Below are 13982 nucleotides of genomic sequence, written 5' to 3'. Positions count from 1 at the left end.
CAGCATGGCTGTTGGCTTTCCTCCAGTCCGCAGAGAGCATCTGCTTGTCTGTATTAAAGACTCACCTGATCAGGTCAGGCCCATCCAAGATAATCTCCCTTTTGATCAACTCAAAGTCAACTAATTGGGGACCTGATTACATCTGAAAATTCCCTTGTGCCACATGACGTTACTCATGGGAGTGGTATCCCATTGTATTTACAGGTCCTATCCACACTCAAAGGGATGAGGCTATACAGAGCACATACACCAGGGGGCCACAATCTTGGGGACATCTGAGAGCTCTGCCTACCACAAAATGAATCTTCGTGAGGGAAAAAAGCAAGAAGATCCATCATCTTTCTTCAGAGAGAACCACAGAAACAGAGAAGCACAGATACCCCTCCCACTTATATCTGTGTATAACTTTTTCTTCAGAACTCTGGAGGGATAATACCTCCTATTACCAGTCACTTATGGAGAACAAACTGTTTATTCCACTTAAGTGAAAATGTCTATATAATCAAAGTCTACTTCTTTACAGATTTGAGTGATTAAAAAAAAAAAGGCCATTAACCACTGGGGAGGTGGGACCAACAAGGATCCTCCTCCCTCCTTGACTTCCCTCCCTCCTGTGGCTTCTGTGGGGGGCTTTGAGTCTCCTCAGTACCACCCCCAGCCTATGTGGCACCTTTGTATACATTAGAAAAAGGTGGTCTCTCCTTTTGAGGCAGGCATAGTCCCTGGGACAAAGGAACTGATGAGTGTGGGGCAGGAGCTGGACTTCAGCCCATTTCCCCCTCAGAAAACTGCCTGGTTTTCTTGTCTCTGGAACCTTTTGTTTCCATCCCACATTCTTCTTCTAAATAGGAACACCATTCCTCCCCACGCCCCCCATCCTCCCCTGAAAAAAAAGAAAAAAGAAAACCTTAGTCCTTGGTTTTCTCTACTTTTCCTTCTCTCCATAGGAGGATAGAAGTCTGTCTCTGTGTGGGTGACTCAAATTTACACCTCTAGCCCCTATCTCCCTTCTCAACTCAGTGCCTTGTCTACACATCCTTGGCTTCCTTCACATAAGTTCACAACAGACATATCATTTGTGCCTAAGACCATCCTCAGCTCTTCCTTGCTCTGTCAGTGGAGACATAATCCTCCCTGCTGTCCAATCTGCAAACCTGAAAGTTACCCTCGACCACTCCCCCCCTCTCGTCACACAGCCTGCCTGCTCCTCTTTTTTTTTTTTTTTTTTTTTGCGGTACGCGGGCCTCTCACTGTTGTGGCCCCTCCCGTTGCGGAGCACAGGCTCTGGACGCGCAGGCTCAGCGGCCACGGCTCACGGGCCCAGCCGCTCCGCGGCATGTGGGATCTTCCCGGACCGGGGCACGAACCCGCGTCCCCTGCATCGGCAGGCGGACTCTCAACCACAGCGCCACCAGGGAAGCCCCCTGCTCCTCTTTTTAAGGTTGTGTGTCATTTGTCCTTCTCTTGTCCATCTTACTGTTCCACATTGTTCTAAGCCTTTAGAATCTCCTGTCTGCCCTGTGTTTCAACAGATTTCTGATTATAGTCTCGTTTCCTTTCTTTTCCCCGTGGTTCTCAGTTGGGGACAATTTTGCATCCCCTTAGAGGACATTTGGCAATGTCTGAAGACACTTTTTGTTATTCCAGCTGGGGGTGGGGTGCTATTGAGGCCAAGGATGCTGCTAAGTATTATCCACCAGAAATGTCTGTTCCTCCAAGCTTCCTGAACATTACAGCCTGCCTCTTCTTAAGAAAATGCACTCTGCACACATTCCTTGGCTGAAAGATAAATTATTTCCCATTTCTTATATATGCATGTCTTCCTTTGCCCAAGGTGCCCTCCCCCTTCCATTTTTACGCCAAGAAATCTCCCCTTTCTCTGAAAGCCCGTAGTAAGGTGTCCAGACTGTGCGCTGGGCTAGTCTCCACTTGTCCCCCTGTGTCCACTCTTCACTCTTGTCTCTCCTGACCTGTGCCCCACGGCTGCATCTCCTGGCTCCCTTGCCCTCCAGTTTCTGGTTGGGCCTGTGGGAGGCATCAGCAGGTGACCAGAGGGTGGGGATTTACTACACAAGCCCCATCTTGAGCTTCTGGCCTCTGCTCCTATGGAGCACCCCCTCTTCAGGTAGCAGCAGTCAGTGGGGCTCCATGACCTCGTTCCTTGCTCTGCCCCTTCAGGCCAAGAGTGGTACCAGCATCCCACTGCTGCCAGACCTGTTTGCCACTGTGATCAGTTGGCTAATTCTGCCCACACCCCAGTCAGTATTTTCTTAAACTCTCAGTTAAATCCTTTGAGGGTGCCATCTGCTTCCTGCTGGATCCTTGATGACACGTCAGTCACTTGAGGATTCGCCTTTCTCTTGGCTCTCATGCAGAACTTAGAGTCAGGACTGTTCCCGTGTCATTCAGCGCGTACGCCCCACACTGCTGTGATCCATTTACATCTGGTATTTCTCATGTTTCCCAAACACATTGCAAACCCCCGTGGCTTGAGCTATTGAGCATATCGTGTACACTCTCTTGGCAAAGTGCCGTGCTCTCTAAATGGTTACCAATGAAAATTACAATAAAATGTATTGAAAAAATCACCTCATTTTATAGATAAAGCATTTGGAATTTAAATTACTTATTTTCTTTTGTACCGCAGGTATTTTGGTAATTTGAACTTAGTAACTTTTCCTTGATGTTTTAAAAATGACTGAGGCTTGGGCTTGGGACTTGAGGTTGCCTGCTCAGCTGCTCTGTTTTGCTTACTTCCTGGTAGCTGATGACAGTCCGTGTATTTGTGGCTGCTGAATAAGGGACTCCAGGTAAAACTGGGGGTTTTTGCCCTGGCTTCCTCTCTTGAAACCAATAGTCTCTCCCTTCAAAAGTCTTTGCTGCGTTATTCTATTGCTGGTCTGCAAAGACCAAATGTTCCACTGGTTCCCTAAGTCTAAAACTCGTGCTGCGCTGTGCCCAAACATGTGCTTGGTCAATGCCTGTTTGTCCCATGATTCAATTCGAGGTTTTTTTTTTTTTTTTTTGGCGGTACGCGGGCTTCTCACCTATGTGGCCTCTCCCGTTGCGGAGCAGAGGCTCCGGACGCGCAGGCTCAGCGGTCACGGCTCACGGGCCCAGCCGCTCCGCGGCATGTGGGATCTTCCCGGACTGGGGCGCGAACCCTTGTCCCCTGCATTGGCAGGCGGAGTCTCAACCACTGCGCCACCAGGGAAGCCCTCGAGGTTTTATTTAAATATTAATGATGCAAAAATTGGTGTAAGTGCCTCCTTAGGGAATCTTGGGAAACTACAGGGGTGTAATCAAATGGTTTGCAAATTGTACTTATTTATTTATAACTCTAATTTGAAAAGAAGGACTAGAGTTATTAAAGGGGGTGTTCACATTTTACAGAAACCTCATCCTAAGGAATAAGGGATAATCATTCTTAAGAAAAGGCGGAAATGCCAAGTTATTTCCCAGAGTTATGGCTTCTTGTCCTCCCTGTGTTATAATGGTTGTTTGTGTGGGCAGTTAAGAGACTTATTTCTTCTGCTCTCTGCCTAATTCTACTGTGGAGGTCTCAGTCTCACCTCACGGTTCTGGTTATTTGTCATGCCAAATATCCACACCCACGTTCTGTTTCCTTTGTATCAGAAAGATAAAGAAGAGGAATGGTAGGCATTCTGGTCCACAGTCCACCTTGGTGATTTCATAGTGGGGCCCGGAAAAAATGAAGCTGACGTAGGCTGAGTGGGACCGCATTATGACTTTCATGGATCTTGGGCACATTTGCTTTTGTGGGCCCCTTCCACCATTAAAAATATCAAAACTTATATTTTACAACTGGGTTGGCAAATGGCAAATACTTTAATATAATATATTAAAACATTTTTATGGACCCCCTAAAAGTATTTTGGTCCCTAGGCACTGTGTGTCCTGTGCATAATGAATTAGTCGGCTCTGTAAGTGAGCAATGGGTAAAGAAAGTAGCTTGACTCCTTTTTTCAGGGTCTAAAGATACCTGGGTTCCAATCTGTTCTCAATGATGCCTACGTCGGGAGGTTATGACCATAAATAAGGTGAATGAATGCTCTTCCTCTGAGAGGCTTGGTGGGGGCAGGCTCTGGAGGCTTGGGCAGCTGTGGACCACGAAGCTCGGCCACCTCCCAGATCCAGGCTGCTAATCTCTTTACCTTGTCCCATATACCTTCTGTGTATGATAGTGATGGTGTTACAGTCTCTACTCTGAGAGGGTCCAGGGTGATTTTCCCATTAGATGGAGAGCCTGAAGCATGGCGAGATGAGCCTTGGGTGGCTTGCTCTTCTGCAGCTGGTTCAGATTCTAATGCCTTGCTGTTTTCTTGGCAGCACAGAGAAGAAACAATTACAATAATTTTTTTCTGACTATGAAGGTGATATTGGTTTATTATGAAATTTGGAAAAAAAAGTTAAGAGCAGATTTTTTAAAAAAAAACGCTTTTAATCCTAACTCCTAGAGCCAACCACTGCCTACTGCCTCATGAAGTTGTATAAATGGGTGAACCCCACCACCGGTGGGACAGGACTGGTCCAGCTCCCAGGAGCCGACCCAGCAGTGCTGGTTGTTGTTGCTGTTTCTGCCTGATATCACCCTCAACTATAAAATGGCTGGATTTTACCAAATCCTCCCACCCCCCAAGGCTTATAAACTACAGTGTTAAGTGAAAAAGGCAGATTGTAAAATGTATATACAGTATGATCTCAATTGCATAGAAACATGCATAAAAATTGAGGAAGGCAATAGACAATTTTGTCAATAGTGGTATTAGTCCATGGAAGCTCCAGTGTGGGTGAGGGACAGCTTTTGGGGAGGATGGTAGCTTTTCAGCACCACATAAACCCTCCTCCACAGGCAATTCCTATGCATAGGAAATTTCCTATGCAATTTCCAATGAATAAAATTCTGCTGTTTATACTCTTAGAAGAGGCGAAGGGGACAGTGATCCTTCCATGCATAAACCCCACACCTTTGGAGGTAGCTGTCCTCCCTCATCAAGTTTCTCCTGTGCCCACCCATGAAGCAGCAGTTTCTGCAGTCTCCTCTTTGTATTGGAGGCTGGGAGTGGGTTTTCCTAGCTATCCTCTTGGAAACATGATTCTATTCTCTACATAAAAGCAAGGATACAATTAAAGCTACGCATCTGAGAGCAATCAAGGGAACTAACAACTCCACATTACTGTGAAGAGGGTGCCATTGAACTAGGGCAGTTTCTGCAGTACTCTTCCTACTGTTACCACGAGTGCAGAAGAGCAGCTTCTGGTGCCTCTGCAGACTCTCAGAGGCAGAGCCTTCCCAGCAGGCAGGAATCTGGCTCATCACAGAGAGATGGGGATCTGCAGACAAAACATTTGGTTTTCTTCAGTGGCCCGGTCCAGTATCTTACAGGGTTTCCTTTAGTTCTGACCTAAATCCTGCCTGTTAAGGTTTCATCCCGTATCTGTTTTCCTTTATGAAGACAGAAACATTGGCTCGTGCGTCCCCATCTGATAACCCTCCAAAGCTTGATGCTGGGTTTCTTCTGACGTGTGTACGTCAAGCCCGGAAAATTAGAATAATGCCACATTAAGAAACTGAGTCTAAATGGTACATTCAATAATTTAATTCAACAAATATTTGTTTGAGCATCTACTATGTGCCAAGCGGGAAAGAAATAGGCAAGGGGACACAGACTGAACCAGAAGTTATTAGCGTGTGCTACTTTAGATGCTGTGTTCAGAGACCGCAAATCCTCTCTCAGTTTTTAAAGTGAGCTTTGAAGGCACATAGCTTGGGTTGAATTCACTTACTCTTTCTGTGACCTAGGCCAAACTGCTCACCTACCTGAGTCTGTGTTTTTCTACCCCCAAATGAGGATAATTTCAGTACCTATTTCAGAGGTTGTAGAATAAATGAAATCATTTAAGCAAAGTACAGTTCCTGGTAGTGGAAATTGCTCTGTAAATGTTGCTCCTTCATTCAGGTTTTATAATGATTTGGGAGCATCAGCAATATTGGGTGTAATATGAAATTGGTTTTTATTTTTTAAATGTGAATTTTAATGTGTATTGTTCACTTTGACGATCAGCTATAATTCCAAATTGGCTTCCTACAAACTCAGTTATGACCTATTATTAATATGCCAACATTCATTCACCCAACAAGTATTTCTTAAGTATCTTTTATAGTGTAGTCAGTGTATGCTAGGGGAGTAAAAAACACCTTTAATGTAAGCTGGTGCTAACATGATCAGGAAGTGAAATCTGCTAGGAAGAAAGTCCTCTATGGAAGGAGTTTCCAGGACAGCGGAAGATGGACTCAGAGAAGCACAGATGCAGCAGAGACACTTCTCCGAGAGTGCTGGCAGCGACACTCCTAACAAATGCCTGCCTACAGAAGAATCCTGGGAGCCTGGACTTGCCACTCATTCTTGAATTGCATTTATTCTGGGAACCAAGCAGAGTGCTGTGTCAATCTGCTAAGAAGGAGGCAGAGTTATAAATAGGATATGTGCTGAAATAGGAAATAAGATGAAAGATGGCATTTGGGGCTTTCACGGCTCTCCCCCTCCCTTAAGTAGAGGGAGGAAAGCCATCCATCCTTATGGGGGCAAGAAATTCAGGGGCCATCATTCCAAGAGAAGTGGAAGGGAGAGGGGAAATGGGAAGTAAGACAGTGGTGAAAAGTGGAGAGGTGGGAAGAAGTGAGTGAGACGTGAACAGAAGGGTGCTAAGGTAAGCTGCTCCCCACACCACACCCCCCAGGCAGGTGAGATGAAATCAAAAGGAAAAACCTTGTGCTTGGACAAAGAGTGGAGACTTACCCAACTGGAGAGAAACTTGAAATAACAGGATAATAGTCACACATGGCCAGAAACAGGGATTGGGTAGGAAAAGAATTAAAAAGCTTAAGCCATAAAAACGGAATTAGGTGGGAAGGCTGACACAGTCGTGAGATAAAAGACCAGACTTGGTCAGTAGCATTCCCAGGTAGCGCCATTTACCCTTTCACCCAAAGCAGACCTTGACCCTCAGCCCTCAGGTGAATATCTTCAAAGGCATTAGTGAATCAATAATGGGGGGTCCTCCCATCAGGGGTGGGCAGTGGTGTTCTAGCTGTGGTTGAAGGAAGCTATAGTGGAAAAAAGTCTTGGAGTTGGAGTTGGGTTCTCGACTCAGTGTTGCCATCAATTGGACATATGACCTCAAACAAGTCACCTGACCTCTGTGAGCTAGGTTTGGATATAGACTCTGCCATGAACTGCGGTTGATCTTGATCTACTTACTCCCCTCTGTAGACTTCCTTTTCTTTATCCATACAGTGATTCGTATTAGACTGTGTCTTAAAAGCTGCTGCCAGGGGTGAAATTCTATATTTTAATACTTGGATGAACGCTGAGGGTAGATCAGGGGGCCCCAGTAGTGTTAACCCATACAAGAGAGTTTTTAGCAATTACCCACCCAGGATAAGGTGGGAAGGAGACCTAGAGAGAACATAAAATGGGGGCTCCTCAAGGAGGCCTTGGGGGGAACAACATAACAGCACTTGGCCAAGGAGATGAGATGGACCTAGCTATCTTGCAGATAGAAGGTATGGAACTGCAGGTATGGATCTGCTTCATTTCCCCAATGTGATCTCTTTCTGAGGCCAAAACAAAGATTTGGGGAAGTCGTAGGTCAGAGGACATCAAAGTGCATCAATACTGATAAGTGTTCCCTGAAGTAGTATTGCCCAAGCTCAGGAATCAGGAGCAGCCATGTGGTATATACAGGAACACGCTGCATTCGTTTACCTTACACATTACATTATCAATTCACCTGGATGCAATCATGTGTCCTCTCATTGGTCCCTGAACTTTACTAAGGTTGTTTCATTGGCCAGAGGTCCCTATCAAGATGATCTCTAAGCTACCTGTAGAGATTCTGTTGCTTCTTGCTCATCTCTCCCCACCGCCCCAAAGGAGCTAGTATGCAAAAGCTCAACCCTGTTCAACAGATAACTTTGAATCGTAAATCAGTCTTTATCCCCTTGTCTAGGGAATCCTTAAATAGCTCAAACCTTATAAATTTCCGACAATATGTATGAATCCAGGTACTGTGTCACTGGGTCACTGTCTGGGGGGTGTCAGCCTTGGATATTGGAAGCCCTGGTCTAGGAGACAAGCGACTCACTATTATATCAAGGATTGTAAATAGTATGCTCCATATCTAAGGATAAATTTGAGTCTTGGTCAGAAACATTGGTGGGAAACCAAGACCATCACCAATAGGCAGAGTGTCCCCTCTACTACAGGTGTTTTGTCAGTGACAAAGAGTGATGTTTTGGCAAACTGATTGACTACTATAAACTCTCAGATGGAGGCAAACCCTTCATAAGGATAGATCGGTGGCAAGGTCAGACTAAGTATTGCTTAGGGTTAGAGCTTTATTTGAGTTAGGGCTGTGCTCCTCCATCTGGCGACCTAGACAGGCAGCATCAGCATCGCCTGGGAGGGAGCTTGGCAAAAGGCAGAGTTTCAGGCCCCATGCTACACCTACTGGATCAAAACTGCATTTGACAAGGTTCCCAGCTGTTTTGTATGCTCATTAGAGGTTAAGAAGCACTGGGTCTGTGCTTTGTGACCACCTAGAGGGGTGGGATAGGGAGGGTTGGGGGGAGACGCAAGAGGGAGGAGATATGGGGATATATGTGTATGTATAGCTGATTCACTTTGTTATACAGCAGAAACTAACACACCATTGTAACGCAATTATACTCCAATAAAGATGTTAAAAAAAAAAAAAAGAAGCACTGAGTTAGGGTGCTCCTTTAAAAAAGAATGTAAACGTCTCTTCTAGAAGGTTACCATAAGCCAGTCATTTACAATGTAATGAGAATGGTTTAAGCAGATTACTTCTCATTTATCCCTTAGCTAAAATAAGCCAGAATGGGAATTTTGTTTGAAAGGGAGGGAGAAATCATCAAACTCCCGATCCCTGACCCCTACTCAGACCTCAGCTCTTATCACAGGGATCTGGCATATAGTAGGACTCAACACACTTTTGTTTTGTTTTTGTTATTTAGCTGAATAACTGACTTAAAATAACAAAGGACATGTGGTTTTGTACTTATCATGATTTTCCATATGCCCAGGTGTGGTAGGCAGAATAGTGGATCCCCAAATGTCAACATGGAACTTGTGAATCCCTGAAACCTGTGAATATGTTAACTTACATGGTATTGGGGAATCAGACGATTTTAGGTTATGGAGATATTTCTGGATTATCCAGGTGGACTCAATGTAATCACAAAGGTCCTGAAAAGTGGAAAAGGGAGGCAGAAGAGAAGGTCAGAGTCAGAGAAGGATATGTAAGAAAAATTAGACCTGCCTTTACTGGCTTTGAAGGTGGAGGAAGAGGGCCATGAGTCAAGGAATGTGGGTGATTCCTACATGCTGGAAAAGGCAAGGAAATGGATTTCCCTTTGAGCCTCCAGAAAGGAACGCAGCCCTGATGACATTTTGATTTCTGCCCAGTGAGACCTGTGTTGGACTTGTTACCTGCAGAACTGTACCACAATAATTTATGTTGTTTTAAGCCACTAAAATTGTGGAACTTTGTTACGGCAGCAATAGGAAACTAATACACCACACCAGGGAACAGTTAGTTCTTTCATTTTGAATGTGAAAGGCAAAATTTATCTATCTATCTATCTATCTACCTATCTATCTATCAATCATCTATCTATCAATCATCTGTCTACCCATCATCTATCCATCTATCTCAAATTTTTTTCTTTTTTGTATCCTTTGGGATTCAGGTGCACATGCTTGAGTTAATCCCATTCTCAGTTCAGGGAATATCATCATCTATCCATGGAATGACCCTCTTTCTTTTTAAGAAAAAAATATTTAATTTTAATGTTTTTTCCCTTCACCCACCATTCCCAATCTTCCTGCCCTCCTCCCATAGGCATCCACTCTAATACAGTCCTTCCAATCCACCTGACAGATGTTTATTTAGATATATGAGCACCCTTACAAAAATACACAAGGCTGTTTTATGTGGGTGTGTAATACATAAATGGAATTAGCTCTAAATCTCATTCTGTTTTTACTTTTTTTTCTCTCAACTCTGTTCTTGAAATCAATCCAGATTGCTGTATGAATATCTAGTTCATTACTCTGCTGTATGCATATACCAAGTTTTACTTGCATGTGCCTTAGAGATGGACATCTAGTTGGCCCCCAACACTGAGGTAATGAACCTCCTTAGGCACATCTCCTGTGCTCCCCAGGAAGAATTTCTCTGGGGGTATACCTAGTAGTGAGCTTAGTAGATTTTAAGGTACTCAGTTCTCCTTCAGAATGGCTGCACCAGCTATGGATGAGGGTTCGATTTCCCTACCTCCTTGCCAATGCTTAATAATAGCTGACTCAAAAAGCACATATATTTATGGGCAACAAGTATCTGTGAAAGGAAGCATAGGTGATTTAGTGGAAATCATGCTGTGAATGCAGAATGGTTGGGAATAAATTAGAAAATAATTCTTGGAGGAAGAGAGTCGTACAAGAAGTGATTAATGTGGCTGGAAGAGGAAAGCCTTCCAGACAGGAAGGATGTGTGCAGGGCTCACAGGGGCTCAGACTGATCACTGCTGAGTGGTCCTTATTGGCAGAGGTGATCTCTCCTCCTCTGATTATAGTTATCTGGCACTCAGTCCAGCCTGTTTCCAACCTCCCATCACCCTCCCATCCAAAGAAAGAGATCTTCTCTGAATTTCCCTGGGGATATGAGGGGCTCTCAGCTTCCAACTCCCCCTCTTCCTTAACTCTCTCTGCCACTTTGAAAATTTATACAATTTGATGCATTTTGACAGATGCATACCCCTGGGAAACCACCAACAAAATCGATCCACAGGATATTTCCAGCATCCCCCCAAATTTCCTTAGACATGTTTGCAGCCCATCTTTCCCTCTGCCCCTAGCCCCATGGAACCACTGATCTCATTTCTGTCGCTATAGGGAAGTTTGCATTTTCCAGAATTCTGCATGAATAGAATTTTACAGTATATACTCTTTTGTGTCTGGCTTTTTTTCATCCAGCATAATTTTTCAAAATGCATTTATTAAATGTCTATTTTGTGCCAATGGCTAAGTATACACTAGCTTATTTTATTTATTTATTTGTTTGTTTGCGCCAGGTCTTAGTTGTGGCAGGCAGTCTCCTTAGTTGAGGCTCGCCTGCTCCTTAGTTGTGGCATGTGAACTCTTAGTTGCTGCATGCATGTGGGATCTAGTTTCCTGAGCAGGGATCAAAGCCGGGCCCCCTGCAGCAGGAGCTTGGAGTCTTAACCACTGTGTCACCAGGGAAGTCCCTCATCCAGCATAATTATTTTGAGATTCATCCATCCTATTGGCATATCAATAATTTATACTTTTTTATTGCTGAGTAGTATTCCATTGTATGAGTACATGACATTTTATCTGTTTCCTTTTTGAGAGACATTTAAGTTGCATTCTGTTTGGGGCTATTACGATTAAAGCTGCTATGAATATTCATGTACAAACTTTCATGTTTACTTTAAATCTCTTGGATAAATAGGAGTTCAATGACTGGATTAGATGACAGGTGTATGCTTAACATTTTAAAAAATTGCCACATTCTTTTTCAAAGTGGTTGTACCATTTTACATTCCCAACAGTATTATAGGAGAATTCCAGTTTGTCCACATCCTTGTCAGCAGTTGATATGGTCAGTCTTTTAAATTTTTTGCTATTCTAATCGGTGTGAAATGACATACAATTATGATTTTAATTAGCACACAACTAATGATGTGGAGCATTTTTCATGTGCTTATTGGCCATTCACATATCTTCTTTCATGAAGTGTTGCTTCACATTTTTTGCCCATTTAAAAACTGCATTTTTTTGTATTTTTATTATTGAGCTGTAAGAGTTCTTTATATGTTCTGGATATAAATCATTTGCCAGATATGAATATTGCAAATATTTTCTCCCATTTTGTTGCATAACTTTTCATTTTTTAAACAATGTATTTCAAAGAGCAACATTTTAAAATTTTGATTAGGTCCAATTTATTAACTTTTTGTTTTATCTTTTGTGTACACTAAGAAATCTTTTCGTACCCCAAGGTTGCAAAGATTTTCTCCTATGTTTTATTTTAGAATGGTTTAAGATTTTATAGCATTTGTGCATAATCTTAACTCCCTCCTCTATTCACTGATATCCTTGGGTCATGGGTCTTTCCTGGAAAGGTCAGTAGCATCTCTTTTTATCTGTAATGGGAATAAATCTTAGACCTAGTTGGAGTCCTTTGATTATATCATCAGCCATATGGGTTCGTGGCCACACAAACATATAGAAGAAAATTTAGAAATTTCACTGAGTGGTTCTCTCCTACTTAGGACTGTAATGTAGAATATGACTAGTTGTCCCATCTGGAGCCTAAATGAATTTCATATCCCTCTGAAGAAAAGTGGGCAGGAGTGCCAAGAACTGATTTGGCTAAAGGAAGAAGGAAGGTGTTTTTGCTCAGGTCCCTGGAAAGACAAGGGAGACCAGAAGAAAGCAAGGTGTCTATCCTGGATATTTATGATGAACCAAGTTCTTGAGACTCAGGCAGAAACTGAAAAACATGATTTCACAACTGATGCTGTGAGGCAGAGGAATACAAACAGAGGTGCAATCTTGACACCCAGGGGAAAAGTGCCCTACAGAGGTGGTCTTCTCCACCTGACATAGATCCAGCATGGCTTTAACCAGGGAAGACTCTGGGAAGTGTAGGGCATCTTTGGCACCATGGGAGTTTGCAGATCTGGGAGCTCCGAGAGCCACCAGCCTTGGCACAGATGTTAGTGTGGTCACAGAAAAAAAGAAGTGGGGACAGAGATGAAAAACAAGAGGAAGGTTCTTGAATGCATGAGAGACTCCCCTGGGGAACTCTCCAAAATTCAGGAGTAGTAGGTTGTTGCCAATAACAAGACAGGAAAGGCAAGCTGGGTAAGCTTTAGGGACAGTTACAATGGAAACGACTGGCCCAAGTGAGTGCTATGGATTATTTATGGCCATTAGGAAGGAGGTTGGGGAAGGTCAGGCATGGTGTGGTTTCTGCCTGTTGCAGCCATGAAAAAGTCAAGGGCTAAAAAGGCCAAGAGTTATCTGAACTGCCCTCCCTAGGAAGGTCATGCATTCAGGATTTGACTCATTGATGATTAACCATAGTGTTGATCTGTAGATGTTGGTTTCTCTAAGAGGGCTAAGAAGGTTTGATGATAATTTTAAAAATATTCTGGTAAAAAGTGTCATCTCACAAATTATTTGGAAGCTGCAAAGGCAAAAATATACTATGTAATCCAAATATATGAAAGTTACCACTTTAACCAGACAATCAAACTTAGCATCACTACCAGTGGAACAACCTGGAATTGTATACCTCCTGCTGGGATACACTATGAAGTACACAGCATCATCTGAAACATATTCTCACCCAAAGTGAATGTAATCAAACTTTCAGGCCAGCACTGTCCAACAGAAGTATAATATGAACCACAGGAAATTTTAAATTTTCTAGTAGCCACCAATGAGCAACAAAAGAAAAAAATAAATTGGACTACAGCCAAATTAAAAACTTGTATGCATCAAAGGATACAATTAGCAGAGTGAAAAGGAAACCATAGGATTGGAGAAAATATTTGCAAATCATATATCTGATAAGGGATTGATATCCAGAATATATGAAGAACTTCCACTCAACAACAACAAAAATAACAACTAGATTAAAACATGGGCAAAAGACTTGAAAAGATATTTCTCCAAGGAAAATATACAGCTGGTCTATAAGCACATGAAAATATGCTTAACATCATTGACCATTAGGGAAATGCATATCAAAACCACAATGAGATCACACCGATTAGAATGGCTATTATTTAAAAAAATGGAAAATAACAAGTGTTGGTGAGGATGTGGAGAAATTGGAACCAT

This window comes from Kogia breviceps, chromosome 5 (assembly GCF_026419965.1).
Source record: "Kogia breviceps isolate mKogBre1 chromosome 5, mKogBre1 haplotype 1, whole genome shotgun sequence".
NCBI lineage: Eukaryota > Metazoa > Chordata > Mammalia > Artiodactyla > Physeteridae > Kogia > Kogia breviceps.
The sequence above is the reverse complement of the archived record's forward strand: the minus strand, read 5'-3'. Positions refer to the sequence as shown.